Source organism: Ambystoma mexicanum, chromosome 7q (assembly GCF_040938575.1).
Source record: "Ambystoma mexicanum isolate Mex_15411 chromosome 7q, UKY_AmexF1_1, whole genome shotgun sequence".
Lineage (NCBI taxonomy): Eukaryota > Metazoa > Chordata > Amphibia > Caudata > Ambystomatidae > Ambystoma > Ambystoma mexicanum.
This window is the reverse complement of record NC_090941.1, coordinates 37,080,291-37,094,813: the sequence shown is the minus strand read 5'-3', so window position 1 is coordinate 37,094,813 and position 14,523 is coordinate 37,080,291. Positions and strand designations below refer to the sequence as shown.

Below are 14,523 nucleotides of genomic sequence, written 5' to 3'. Positions count from 1 at the left end.
AACTACACTATTTCACTATGAAAACACTTTACACAAGGAACACAACATTAAAAGTCCAATAGATGATAAATGATAACTGTCACTATTATTTGTATACCTGTGGTCCATGTGTCTTAAATCTCAACAGGTTAAGTAGAAGACTCTTTGTTAACATGCAATAAACATAGGAGAATAATTAGACAATGCAATGCCAACTTGTTTGAGAACAAAGATTACATCTTGATAACCTACCTTGTATTCTTGTCGAATTTCAACAAGCGATGCAAACGCCAAAGAAAAGGTAAATATATTGAAAGTTACTTTTTTTTATCATTGAAAAAACATATTTTATGAAGAGAAAGTAGACCATTATAATGAACCAACATTTTTAACAATGATTTATTTGGAAAAATGCCTATGGAACTTCACTGGTGTCACAGGGAATTGGCATTCGCGTTTGCACAATTATGTTATCCTTAAAAAATAGAGAATCAATTATTTACACCAGAAATATGCAGTGAAAATTTGAATGACTATTGAGTAAAAAGCACTACAAATATGACAAGTTGAAAACGAGTGTACTGTAATAACCAATTACCTGTAGTTTGGAAAAATCTATGAAGAGATTCAGCAACAAAGATAACAAGCTGCGTGACGCTGATATCTGTAGTAGACTGCAGAGATGTTTTCTTGCTAAACATTTGTAGTATTTTATAAACACTTTGAAAAGTGGTTTTGTGTTTGAATTTGTTGCATGGAAGGGCTGCCCTTAAATGTCGCTGGTCGTTTTTATTTTATGGGCATGATATACAATTTTGACATAGCCATATTTGGAGTATGTGTGAAGATGGAGGTTGTTGAAGGATAGATGACGGCAAATTTCATTAAGGAACATGGGCACATACCAACAACCATTGCAAGTATATGGCCCAAGTGAGAACGGCCATTGATAAGGGAGGGGGCAAAGAAGGATGTGAGTGGAAAAGGTCCATGGCCTCGTGAATGGTCATAAACATATATTGATTACAGGGACAGGGTCTTCAAAAGGCAGTATGGAGACACCAGGTCAGGGTCGCCATGTGGCCAATGGTCGATCACCATGCAAAAGACACCTTTTGAGTTGTACATGGTATTCGGCAACTTCTGCATTCTGTAAGGGTGCAGAAGTACGAGTCTGACACAGTGGGGGCATGCTTGTTGGCAAAGACTTTTATTATAAAGAAAAGGAAAAACCGATCTTGCTTTATTTCCATTAGGGGTTGCCCTGCCTCAACAAAAACACTAAGGACTTGGTCAGGATGTCGGGTAAAGTAAAATGTCCATTGGCCTGTGTCCAAACCTATTTCCTTCTCTTACACTAAACTAACTAAGGAAAACTCAGTGTCTTTCCGATCCAGAGGGAGGCTTCTCACGTTCTGGATGTGGACTTATAATCTTCCATTCTTAATGAGAAAACACAATGATTAGTTATTTTAAAAACAGTAAAGGGGGAGTCTCTTCCCCTTATTCTTTTCTTCAACTTCTAAACATTGTGTTAAGTCTGGTTCGCTATCCTGAGGTTTATTATTTGTCCAGTCAACTACAATATGTGGCTAAGTGGTTAACGGAAGACTCAACATCGGAGTCTAGATTGTTGAGGTCTGAATGTGTTATTTTTTTTGTTGTTGATAGAATGAGTTAGGCTGCCAAAACCAAAGCTAAAGGCGGGCACGAGGATGTTAGACCTGGGATGGAAGATGTGGCGCAAGGCCTGCCAGGTCATGGAGAACCTGACCCTGTGTTCTCTGCAGGTGCCGCTAGTGGCATTGACCGGAGTGGACGAGCAACTGAGGAAGACAATTCGTAAGCATTGGGAACCAGTGGGCATTACAACGCTGGGAGATAAATGGCAAGATGGGAAGGTAATGGAATTTAATGTATTGGTAGAAGAAACTGGTCTACACTCAGGGCAGTATATTACTTACACCAGATCGGTGCGGCGGGTGAAAGGGACATGGTCAAAAATAGTGCTGGAAGGTCAACCTGACACGGCAATATAAACCATTTACAATATCTCAGAGGGAGGGCACAAGGTCTCTCGAATCTATCAACTGCTAATGCCCAGGGTGGGAAAGGAGGTGACACAGCTGAGACGGGATTGGGAAGAGGAAGTTGGAGAACCCATGAATGATGGGTAGTGGGTGAAGGTTCAGAGTTACCACAAAAAAGTGTCCAGGAATGCGAGGCTGCAACAGATCCAGCTATATGTTACTCGCGGAGAGTAGATGACCCCCCCCCAGAGGATTGCTCAATTCAGGAACGCAGTAATAAAAACATGTCCCAAATGTGGGAAAGTTAATGCAGGGATGATACATATGTTCTGGGCATGCCCGGAAATTGGAAAATTCTGGGAAGAAGCAGCCCACTGCTTAACTGAGAAAGGGATCACACTAGATGTGAAATCTGTGTGGGCATGCATGGTAGGGGGGTTTTCTAGACCGCGCAAACTGAAACACGTGAGTAAACTCAAGGACTTGGCCTATATACCGGACAAGCGCAGAATTGACATGGGTTGGAAAGCAAACAAAAGTGGATGTTTGGTGGCACTATCTCCAGAAGTAGGCAGAAGCAGAAACAGTGGTATGGAATGAAGCGGCCAATAGAGTGGGGGGGGATGAGGAAGCAGAAACTCTGATGGCCGGGAGACACTTAGTGGCCACACTGTCTGGGTCCACCCAAGCCTGCCTAGGTGAACATAATTCCTCTGGAAATACAGAGGGGGAGGTACCCCTAGAGGAAACAATGGAAGTTGGCGAAGTGGAGTAGGCTCGTGTTTGGGGGGAAGGATAATGGGGAGACCGTGGACACTTCACGATATTGTATATGATGCTTGCTTTATATGATATGCACTGTTCGGTTTGTTCCTTTATTTTGTTGATTGGTTGTGGTAAAACTTAATACAAATTGTTTAAAAAAAAAGTCTGGTTCGCTATCCTGCCCAACTTAACTGTGGTGTATCCTCTTAACGAATATATTGCCCAAGTATCAAGGGGGTAAGTCCCTTCCCCTTGTTATTTCTACAGCTCCAAGAATGTGGCATCAAATCTGGTACACTATCCTGCCAGGACTATATATCTTTGAGTACCAAAATATGTTTCTTTTTTGGTAGTGGGTCCTTGACCCCTTGGTTCAACTCCTTGTAATCCTTTCTCTCTTAATTGCGTCCCAGGTCCCCCTGGGTTGTCTCTTGGTCTTCTCCACTTGTTCTAGATCTTCTTTCTGTAATCTGTGGGTCTCTGATCCCTATATCTTCTCTCCGGCTCTCCCCAACTTTCTTTGGACCCCAGCCCATTGACTGTGGATTCTTGCGCTCTCGTATTGGTCTTGAACCATGTGGTTTCCTTCTGTTGCCCGACCTCATATGGGTTCCAGATACTGTGGTGCTGTGGTTGTGGGTTTTCTCCCCTTGCTTCACCCAATGGCGGACTGAATAGACCTGGTGTACTCTCCTGCCAACTGCTGTTCCAGACAGGATAGTTTGCACCCTTCGTTCCAGCTTCCACAGTTTGTTGGTTAACCCTTTCTGCCCCTCAGGCTATTGTCTGCGGGTTCGCTACCCCTGTTTTGCTTAATGTTCCATTGAATAGACCTGGCGTTCCCCCCCCCGCCCCCCCTTACCCCCCCTCCTGCCCTATACTGTTCCACCTAGGACACTTTGCAACAATAGTTCCAGCTTCTTCTACTTTTTATTCACTGTCCCATTGAACAGACCGGGTGTACTTTCCTGCCAGGTACTGTTCCAAATAGGATATTTTGCAACACTTTGTCCAGCTTCTATAGTTTGTTCATTATCCATCTCTGCCCCTTGGGATATTGTTTGCGGGTTCTCTACCCGGCTTTGCTTAATGTCCCACTGAACAGACCTGGTGTATTCTCCTGCCAGGTGTTGATTCACATAGGATATGTAAATACTGGGTGGGATATAAATGCTGGTGGGTGCGCTCTGGCTCTCTAAGGTATATTGTAAATATACATATCCTCGCCCGCAGCATCACCAATGCCTAGAGGCTCTACCCAAAGCTTACATGAAGAAATAAGTTAATTAGTATTGAATTGGCAAATCACACAGGGCCAACAGTCATTATGTTCCAAAAGGATTATTGAGTATCCTCGTTAACTATTTAAATTCATCCATAAAGAGCTCGATTTTTGTCAACGTTGCGATTTATTCAAAATCAAGTGATATATAACAGCTTGTAGCCGACACGTGTTTCGACCATTTGTCATTTTCAAGGCTAGGATCGATGCGCTTGAATTTCCTTTGTAACATTGGCAATTCCTCAAACACATGTGTTCAGCTTGCGTCTGCAACTCTCTCTCTCTCTCTCTCTCTCTCTCTCTCTCTCTCTCTCTGCATCAGCTGATGCTCTCTCCTCATTCTCAGGACGTATGTCTATTAACGTACCTGTCTCATGATGGTGAACGTCATGAAATAAAGTGACATAATCCTTTTCCATAGGATAATGATATCCTCTAGTAGTTTCTTCGTCCCAGTTGTAACAGGTCATGTGTTCTTGTGTTGTAACACATGCCATGTAGAGCATGGTATATATATGCTGAGGGAGTTTCTCTTGGGAACGGGAGTCCTTGTCCCCTAGGTAGGAGTCTCTCCTGGTAAGGTCCCACTTGCCTCTACCCCTACGGGAGGGTATTGCAGAGTGGGCTCACCTCTAGCCTCACAGGAAGGGACTCCCCCTTGGGGAGAAGAGACAAATTCCCTTGATTTGTTGCTTCACACACATACCTTGGTTGCTGGGGCGGGGTCTTCAAAGGGGAGTAGGGAGACACCGGGTCTGGGGTGGCCATTGGTCCCTAGTGGCAGGACCCCTTTGAGTTGTATGTGGTATTTGCCACCTTCCGCTCTACCATCCACCCAGCCTCATTGCAAGCCCATGGCTTAAGTGAGAACTGACTTTGATAAGGGTGGGGGATGGATAAGAATGAAACGAGTGGAAGAGCCCACGTCCTTGTGAATGGTCAAATTCATATCTTTATTGCTTGGAAGGGGGCTTCACAGGGGAGAATGGAGACACCGGGTCTGTGGTGGCAAGACCCCTTTGAGTTGTACATGGTATTCGGCACCTTATGCGTTTCCATCCACCCGTCCATATTATGGGCACATGGCCCAAGTGAGAACTGCCTCTGATAACGTAGAGGAATAAATGTGGAGGTAGCAAGTGCAATATGCCCGGCACATTATCAAAGGACACAGATATGTTGATTTCTGGGGCGGGCCGTCAATGGGGAGTATGGAGACACCAGGTTTTAGGGGGGGACAGTTGTCAATAGACTCAAGAACCTGTTCAGTTATACATTCACTTACTCTGTTTAACCCGCTGGCCCAAAACACAAACCAAACAAAAAGGCATGGAAAAATGATAACAGTGCTTTGATAAGGGAGAAGTGTTTGGATTGATTATGATCGAGTGATTGATATTGGAAACGTATTGATGGCAGTAACAATAAGCTTTGTTGATCTTGATGGTATAGCATACTGTTTTTATCAGTGTACTTGGTGGTGTTGGTGACTCGAACAATCACTTTCTTTCGACTGTCAGAGTCTGATGATTGTTAACATTTAATAAAAGACCTGTGTATTCCGAAATAGAATCAAATGAAATTTAGAGTACTTGAAATAAAGAAGTAACGTGAAGAAATAACAAAACAAAAAAATTCAGTGCCCCTTATAATGCAAGTACTGAGCATTTTGACTTTAGGGTTAGTGCCTAGTTGTATGTTGTTGGGAAACATATGAGAAAACCTGAAATTCCCAAGGAAAACTAGACATTTGAAATGAAATACACTAACTTGAAATAATTAGAAAATAAACAATTGCAAATTATTAGATACATATGTTTTGTATTAAAAGTAAAATATTTAAATAAAATGTACATTTAAAAAAAAAAGATTGATGGTACAAACTTCAAATTATAATCTGCTAGTGGCACTGTCTGTAAAAATCACTCGAATTGTGTGGAGACACCAGGATATTGTTCACGGATGGCTCGAACCACACAGGCAGGTATGACACGTCGAGCACAAAATCTCAGTCTTCCGTGTATCCATCAGGTAAACCCTCGATAGGCCACAAGCCTGTACCGTCTGTGTAAAAGATAGAGCAATAGTTTTTTTGAATGAATCCAATATTTGCATTAATCTGTTTTGGCCTACCTTGTAAAACAAATAAGGCATTGGTAGGAATTCGGAGAAACAAATTGTGAGTTAACAAGTGCAATATTTGTGAAAAATGGTTGTTATGATAATAATGTATACACGCTTTGGGAAAAAAAAAAAAGAGGACGATCATTTGGCCATAGATTGTAAGTGACAAAAATTATATTGTTGACTCTCAGAATAGAAGGTGGAATCATTTAGCATGAACAAATAATACATTAAAACATTTTTCAGTATATCAAATTATGTACCTTAAGTGAATCCATGATATCACAATGGACTAGGAGAACAACATAAAATGTTATAGTGCAAGGTTGTCGCAGATAAAACTTATAGACACAATACTTACTCATTACTAGGAGCATGAGGGCGAACAGTTGTCATAAGTTTGTGCTTCTGCACCATCAGCATTCTCAACATGGATCTTATAAGGCAGGCTGCCCTGAAGTCATGCAGCTGGGTAACGCATAGTAGTGGAGGCTCTTCTTTGACTAAGTTGGCCAAGCAGCCAGAGTTTTCTCAGGAACAACTGTTTTCCACCAATATTGGTATTAGCTCACAACGATGGCACGTACACCAAGTGAAAAAATCTACTATGCAACGAGGATCAGGATTCTTCAAGTGATCGTCATGACTTTCACTCGATTCATCATATTTTCGGCTACTTTCTCTCACACATTTCTTCTTCGGTATACTCTGGCTCGCAAAGGTGTGGTTGAATAGAGGCCATCTTTATTGAGGATTGAAGAAGTAGAAAATCAACTGTGAGAAAAGAAAAATATTAAGTACTTTGGATAAAATAATGCATTGATGTACTATTTTAAAATGGCATGTATGATAAATGTATGAGAAGAAACAGACATGTTATAAAAATACATAGTGCAAAGACAAAAGGAATAGGCCCAAAGTTGGAAAGTTCTCATTGGCACATGAACAAAACAACTGATGTAAATATACAATTTAAACCTGGTTTAGTAATAGTTATTGAAATTGAAAGCGCTTAGAGAAAAGTCATTCTCCAGCCTTGGATCTTTCATGGATTCACATGCTGTGAATATTTCCCGTCGTCAGGCTGGGAAACCTCTGTAAATTTAACCTAGCGTTTTCCTATGGAAAACTTCGACACCTTAGTGTCCTATCGACGTCCTTTTGGGTGCTTTAGGCTACCCAATAGGGCGTTCGGTATAAATAGCCCCGCCCCTGTGGCTTCCCTTCAGATTCCAACCGTCTCCAAACAGTTGGGATCACCTTGTGTCTACTCTACTTTTCGTTCTATCGGCCAGTATGTCATCTGTGGGCCAGACAGAATCGCTGTTTAGGCCTTGTGCTACCTGCGGCCTAAAGAAGGTCTTCGAGGGGGACGGCCATACAGATTGCCTTTATTGACTTTACCCCAGTCATTCGGCGGATGACTGTGAGATCTGTCGTGGGTTTTCTCAGAAAATGCTGAAAGACTGCAACCGCCGGCTGATTGCTTGGCTTAACTGTTAGGAAAGATTTCGTAATTGTAGGGAATTTTCCTTCCATGTGGCAACCCCTAAACTTTTTGCTATTGTTTTTAACCTTGTTGTTGACTTTGCCAGAGAAGTACAGCCTTCTGCCGCACTTCTCTGGGCTTTCGCTCCTTTCTTACGGGGAAACTGACATGCCCTTAAGACAGTCAGTACCGGGGAACGTGGTTTCCCGTAGTTTCTTTTATCGTGTCGCAGCTTTAGTGCAACACGACACAAGAGGGCACTGTAAGCTAAGTTACAGCTCTCTTGGGTCTCTAGCCTTCTACAGGCCCTAGATACTCTTTTAGGATGGTATTTGATCGGTGCAAGTCATTCAGGGACTCGAATGGTGGCAGCGATCGTATTGTTTATTTTGAGCTCCTTTTGGCGTTCTGAGCACGTTTTTGCACTGAACCCAAAATGGTGGCCTGGCTCCCAAAATGGCCAGGCCGCGAGGCTCCTTTGTCTTGTCCACTGACCGGCTTGCTCCCTTCACCTTCCCCAGGTCAGACGACCCGGGGCCTTCCTTATTTGGGCATGTACTTTCCCGCGAAACGTGGTTGCTTTCGCGGGCTTCTACATGTCGTTTGCGTGCCTCCAGGGTGTGGGCTGGGATGTCTGGTCCCAATACACATCCTGGGTGCCAGAGAGTCTGGGGTGGTGTGAATGCCTGGGACCACCGTGGTCCGTGATTGGTCCACGTATGGTATGTGTGTTGATGTGCGGATCTCCCATTGGCTCCCCTCCGTTTTGGCGCGAAAGGAGCCGTGGATAAGAGGGAGCTGGAAACACCACTGCCAGGTCGATCTCCTGAGTTCTCACGAACGAAGGAATACAGGAGCCAAGTATCCTGCAACTACGAGGCTGGACCGAGGAATCGCTGGTGACCCGCTGAAGGAATCCTCCTTTGCACTGCTGTCGTCCGGAGAGCCCCTGTCCTCTTTTGATCGAACCAGAAGGCCTGTACTGGTGCTTCGACCTTTGGAATAGCAGGAACAGCTATTCCCGGCATCTTCAACCATCTCCTGCCAAGTAAGCCTTCGGAAGCGTCTCTGGGCCATCCAGTTGACTGACCAGCTTACAAAGGAGTTTGGCTCTGCAACCGCCGCCAGGTTGTGTTGTATTGCGAGTCCTTGACCCTCTCCCACGCTTCGTACGCTTGGCGTTCCCAGGTCTGAAGGGAGGAGGGTTCATTTGGCTCGAATACACACGGCCGCTCCGTTGTCCTGTGCGGCAACAAAACTGTGCTGGTTTCGTCGATTGGGACGTCTTTTTGCTCTACACGACTACAAAGCGTCTCCTGCTCTTCTGAACCTGCCAGCTGCTGAAACTATCGTGGAGAAGCCTGGGTCTGCTTGCTTCGGGGACCGGTGAGTAGTACATCTAGGATCTGGTCGCCCTCCTGCAGTATCCCATTGCTTTTCCCTGCTGTGTAAAAACAGCACCCTTTTGCCGTACTCGCGCACTGCTTCTGCTCGCTGTGGAGGCTGCGCTTGAGTTGCGGAACCTGTTCTCCTTCTGCTGTGCACTAACCCGAACTGCCTGACTTCCTCCGAAGAGCTTCCCCTTTTGCCCGTTGGCACCGGCGTGGCAGGTACTTTGAGCACAAGGCTCCACTCTTCGCAGGGCTCGGACTTCCATCTAGTTAGGTGCCTCTAAAGGCGAACTGAGTCTAAAGCGTTATCGCACTGCCTGTTTTCCTTTCCTTTCAGGTGGACTACATATTTCGTGCTTTAAACGCTTGCGACTGTGTATTTGTATATATATTGTGTTGATTTGGTATGTGTTGGCTTAATACTGTGTTATTGTGATTGTCTCGCTACGGTCGTTGTTTTAAAGGCCTTAAAATAAATGTGTTTATATTTTTGATATAACAACTGTTTGGGGTAGTTTGTCAGCGCTCTTGCTTTGTGTGCTCACTGCGGGCTTTCAGTCACCCTCACCCCTCTTGAGACCTAGTCTTGACCGCCGCGATCGCTACCTTGATTGGTCTGGCTTGTCCAGAGGTTACCCTGTTCCAAGTAATTAGGTTGGCCTTCTGAACTTCTGCGCCACCAGGACAGAGTTCAGAAATCCGTCTTAACAAATTGGTGGCAGCGGTGGGATACGACTGAAGGTATCCAGCGCTCGAACTAAGGCATTTCAGGTTATTCCAAACAGTACACGTAGTGAATTGTTATAATATAACTTTAAAAAGGCCATAGTCCTATCAAACAGTATGGAAGCAAATACCTTGTTAACTTTAAATGCTTCCAAATCAGAAACGCTGAAAAAGATGTGTGCGGAGAGAGGTGTTTCCTCTCAAGGCACAAAATTGGAAATGATCCAGAGAATCGTGGCGTGGCAAGAAGCGCAGCTTGACGCTATAACTTCCGAGGACAGTGCAGAAGGTGGTGGGGCTGCTCTCACTGGCAGAACCGACGGTTCTGCCGCTGCACTGATCCATCGCGACCACGAGGACAGGGAGGATGTAATGTCTAATGTTTCCTCTGCCAGTGTTGATGGGGAGGCTATGCTTGAATTCAAGAAGCAAGAGCTGCGGTTTAGGCAGCAGGAGCTTGAATTCAGCATAGCCAAGCTAAAAATCGAACAGGCAGAAAAACAGAAAGACAGGGATCACCAGTTGGAACTGGCCAAGCTTCAGGTTGCAAATGGATCCAAGGGTCCTGGACATGGGTCTGGGGCTTCCTCTCATCCACGGTTTCCGAAAGATCTGCTCAGTGTGTATGAAGAGAGGAATGACATTATGGACTGGCTGAATGCGTTTGAGTATGCATGCGAGGTCCAGGAAGTTGACAATGCTGATAAGATTGCGTGGTTGCTCAGTAGACTGCCCCATTCTGGCTGTAGTGCCATTATGGAAATGTCGAAGGCTGAGCGGGCTGATTTCGCAATGTTAAAGCAGACTCTCATTTTAAAGTTTGGGAAGACTCCGGCCCAATATTTAAAGCGTTTTCGAGAGTATAAGAAAAAGGAAGGTGGTACTTGGGTATCTTATGTCGCTGAATCTTTGAAAAACTTAACTGGCTGGGTCGAAGGCTATAAGGTTTCTACCTTCGACGGCATGATAAATCTTGTCATGCTGGAACACATTTTTGCTTCTTCTTCCCCGGAGCTTAAGCAGCATTTGGCCGATTCGAAGGAGATAGATCCTAAGAAGCTGGCCATTGCAGCAGACTTATGGGTGTCACATCGAGTGTCCCATAAGGACAAAACTCATCCTGGTAAGCAGGAGGAGGGGAAAAAGTCCAAAGATATGGAGGGTGGGGAATCTGCAAAATCTTCTTCCCAAAAGGGCCACAAAAAGAAAAACAAGGGTACGACACAAGAGAACTCACAGGGTAGTGGAGGTGCGCCTCCGAAACAGAACTCTGGTTACAATAAGCCTCCCTACGTAAACAGACCCACTGGGGCTTGTTTTTCTTGTGGAGCAACTGACCATGTGAAGGGGGATCCCCGTTGTAAGGTTAGACCTTTGGGGGTCCACTCCGCTAATCTGGCCTTCTCCTCCTACGAGGAAGAAGAGATTACAGGAGCATCCTTCTCCTCGGACTCGTTTCCCAGCGGAATAGAGGCCGAGGTAGTTTTAGTGTCCCTGGGTTCCTGGGAGCCTAAAGTCGCAGAGGCGTATGCTAGGACTCCGGATAATACCAAGCACTACTTTAAAGACAGTGTGCTGATCAATGGAGTGGATACTCCAGCTCTTAGGGATAGTGGGTGCAGTCGAACTGTAGTGGATTCTACCTTGGTAGACTCAGAGGAAGTTGCCAGAGCTACTCTGATGCCCACTAAGTTGGCTGGCGGCCCCCTCCGTATGTTTCCCGTGATCCCTGTAAATCTTACTTTAAATGGTACAGCAGTCAGGATTCCAGTGAGCATTCAGAGAAACGTCCCGGGAAAGGTCTTGTTGGGCAATGATCTCAGAGCTTTTACTGCTCGTAGGAGACACTGCCGAAAGACCCTACACACGGTCTCAAGCACGGGCAGCATTGGCCAAGTCCAATACGCCGCCCCAGCCAAAGGGGAAACCCAAGGCGAAAGGAGTCTACAAGTCAAGACGGGGGAAAGAGAATATTCCCCCGAGCTCGCCTACCACTGCGGTGGAGGAAGTTGGTCAATCGCCCGAGCCTGACGAGGAGGTGGCGATGCCTGAAGTATTCAACCCCAACGATCATCCTGAACTAAAAGACTTGTTAGTTGAAGGAGGTCCTGATAGGGACGAATTCAGTAAAGGCCAACGTGAGTGCCCATCTCTGGAAGGCCTAAGGAGACAGGCCTGCTCCCAGCTTGAGGGTGAACCTCCTGGGAAGCATAGGATTTATTGGGAAGGTGGACTCCTGTATAGTGAGCCCACAGAGTCTACAGAAGGAGACCATAGGAGGTTGGTGGTTCCCCTTGCTGTTAGGCCCTTCCTCCTGCAGTTGGCGCATGAAGTTCCCCTTGCTGGTCACCTTGGTATGAAGAGGACCAAGCAAAGGTTATCCATGCACTTCTACTGGCCCAAGATGGGGGTGCAAGTAGAAAGTCACTGCAGGAGTTGTGCCTCCTGCCAGTTGTCTGGTAAGGTTGGCGCGACAATCCAAGCTCCGTTGGTACCGCTCCCAGTTGTGGGGGTACCATTTGAAAGGGTAGGGATCGACATGGTTGGTCCCCTTGACCCGCAAACATCCTCAGGCAATAGGTTTATCCTGGTGCTGGTCGACCATGCAACCCGGTATCCTGAGGCCGTCCCATTTACAACTGTAACTGCCAAGCCAGTTGCAGAAGTTTACTCGGCATGTTTACTAGGGTTGGCTTCCCTAAAGAAGTTGTGCCGGATGATGGCAGCAACTTTATGTCGAAGTATAGGCAGGCTATGTGGACAGAATGTGGGGTCACTTACAGGTTCTCTTCTGCATACCGCCCCCAGACCGATGGTCTGGGGGGGCGTTTCAACAGGACGTTAACGAGCATGATTGGGGCTCTGGAGGAGCCTCAGAGAAGAAAATGGGATCTTCTTGTTTCATGCTTACTGTTTGCCTACCGAGAGGTACCACAGGAGGGTGTTGGCTTCAGCCCCTTCGAACTTCTGTTCGGTCATCCCGTACGGGGACCCTTAGCCATCGTCAAAGAGGGATGGGAGATGCCCACTCCCCCTGTTACTACCAATGTAGTTGATTATGTGCTAGGGCTCAGAAAACGGATGGTACTTCTGATGGGCTTGGCCAGTGATAAATTGAAGGCAGGGCAAGCGCTGGTGAAACATTGGTACGACCAGAAAGCTTCCCTCATCAACTTTACACTTGGTCAGCAAGTCCTGATCATGAATCTCATAAGGCCTCGAGCTTTACAGGACAAATGGTCAGGCCCTTGCCCAGTGGTGGAGCCCCTGGGTGAGGTTAACTATTCAGTGGACCTTGGAAGGCCTGGACAGGCTCCAAAAGTGTTTCACGTGAATAGGCTGAAGGCTTTCGTCCCAAGCGGCGAAATCGCAGCACTGCTATTGGCTTCAGACGTTGCGGGAGAGGAGTCTGAACCTCTCCCCGACCTGTTCCCGAGCAGTCCTTCAGATAGCTCTTTTGAGGGTGTCCGAGTGGCCCCTCACCAAAATGGACAAGGCTCAGTGGTTTACCTTGGACATGAAGTAGTTGGACGGAGGAGACAGCCTCTACTCAGTCAGGTACAAGCAGTACAAGACTGGCCTACCCCCACTACGCAAACCCAAGTGAGAGCCTTCTTAGGACTCACGGGTTATTACCGCAATTTTGTAGCAGACTATGGCACCATAGCTGCTCCTCTGACTGCCCTCACAACTCCGAAGAAACCCAAGAAGGTAACTTGGACCGACGAGTGTGAGAAGGCCTTCAATGGCTTAAAAGACTCCTTGTGCCAGGCCCCTGTGCTCAGGGCCCCTGATTATCAAAGACCTTTTATCGTGCAGACGGATGCCTCTGACACTGGGATAGGAGCTGTACTATCACAAGTAGATGAGAAGGGTAAGGAACACCCTATCGGTTTTATTAGTCGCCAGCTTAAGGACAGAGAGCTCAGATGGTCCACGGTAGAGAAAGAATGTTTCTCTGTTGTGTGGGCCCTAAGGAAGCTGAGGCCCTACCTCTATGGGACCCACTTCACTGTGCAGACTGACCATAAGCCGTTAAAGTGGCTAATGAACATGAAGGGGGAGAATCCAAAGTTGCTTAGGTGGTCCATAAGTCTACAAGGCTTCGACTTCACTATTGAGCATAGGCCAGGTGTCCAACATAGCAATGCTGATGGGTTGTCCAGAATGTTTAACCGACCTGAACAAGAGACTCATCCAGGGGTGGATTAGTTCCCCCTGTCCATAGTCTGGGAGGGGCGAGTGTTAGGAAAGATTTCGTAATTGTAGGGAATTTTCCTTCCATGTGGCAACCCCTAAACTTTTTGCTATTGTTTTTAACCTTGTTGTTGACTTTGCCAGAGAAGTACAGCCTTCTGCCGCACTTCTCTGGGCTTTCGCTCCTTTCTTACGGGGAAACTGACATGCCCTTAAGACAGTCAGTACCGGGGAACGTGGTTTCCCGTAGTTTCTTTTATCGTGTCGCAGCTTTAGTGCAACACGACACAAGAGGGCACTGTAAGCTAAGTTACAGCTCTCTTGGGTCTCTAGCCTTCTACAGGCCCTGGATACTCTTTTAGGATGGTATTTGATCGGTGCAAGTCATTCAGGGACTCGAATGGTGGCAGCGATCGTATTGTTTATTTTGAGCTCCTTTTGGCGTTCTGAGCACGTTTTTGCACTGAACCCAAAATGGTGGCCTGGCTCCCAAAATGGCCAGGCCGCGAGGCTCCTTTGTCTTGTCCACTGACCGGCTTG

The 14,523-nt window shown here is 46.2% G+C and overlaps 1 protein-coding gene across 2 annotated transcripts in view; it reads left to right on the top strand.

The window, feature by feature from the left end:
- SMS (spermine synthase) overlaps positions 1-14,523 on the top strand; it is a 707,978-nt gene that overhangs the window by 332,048 nt on the left and 361,407 nt on the right. The window lies entirely within an intron of this gene.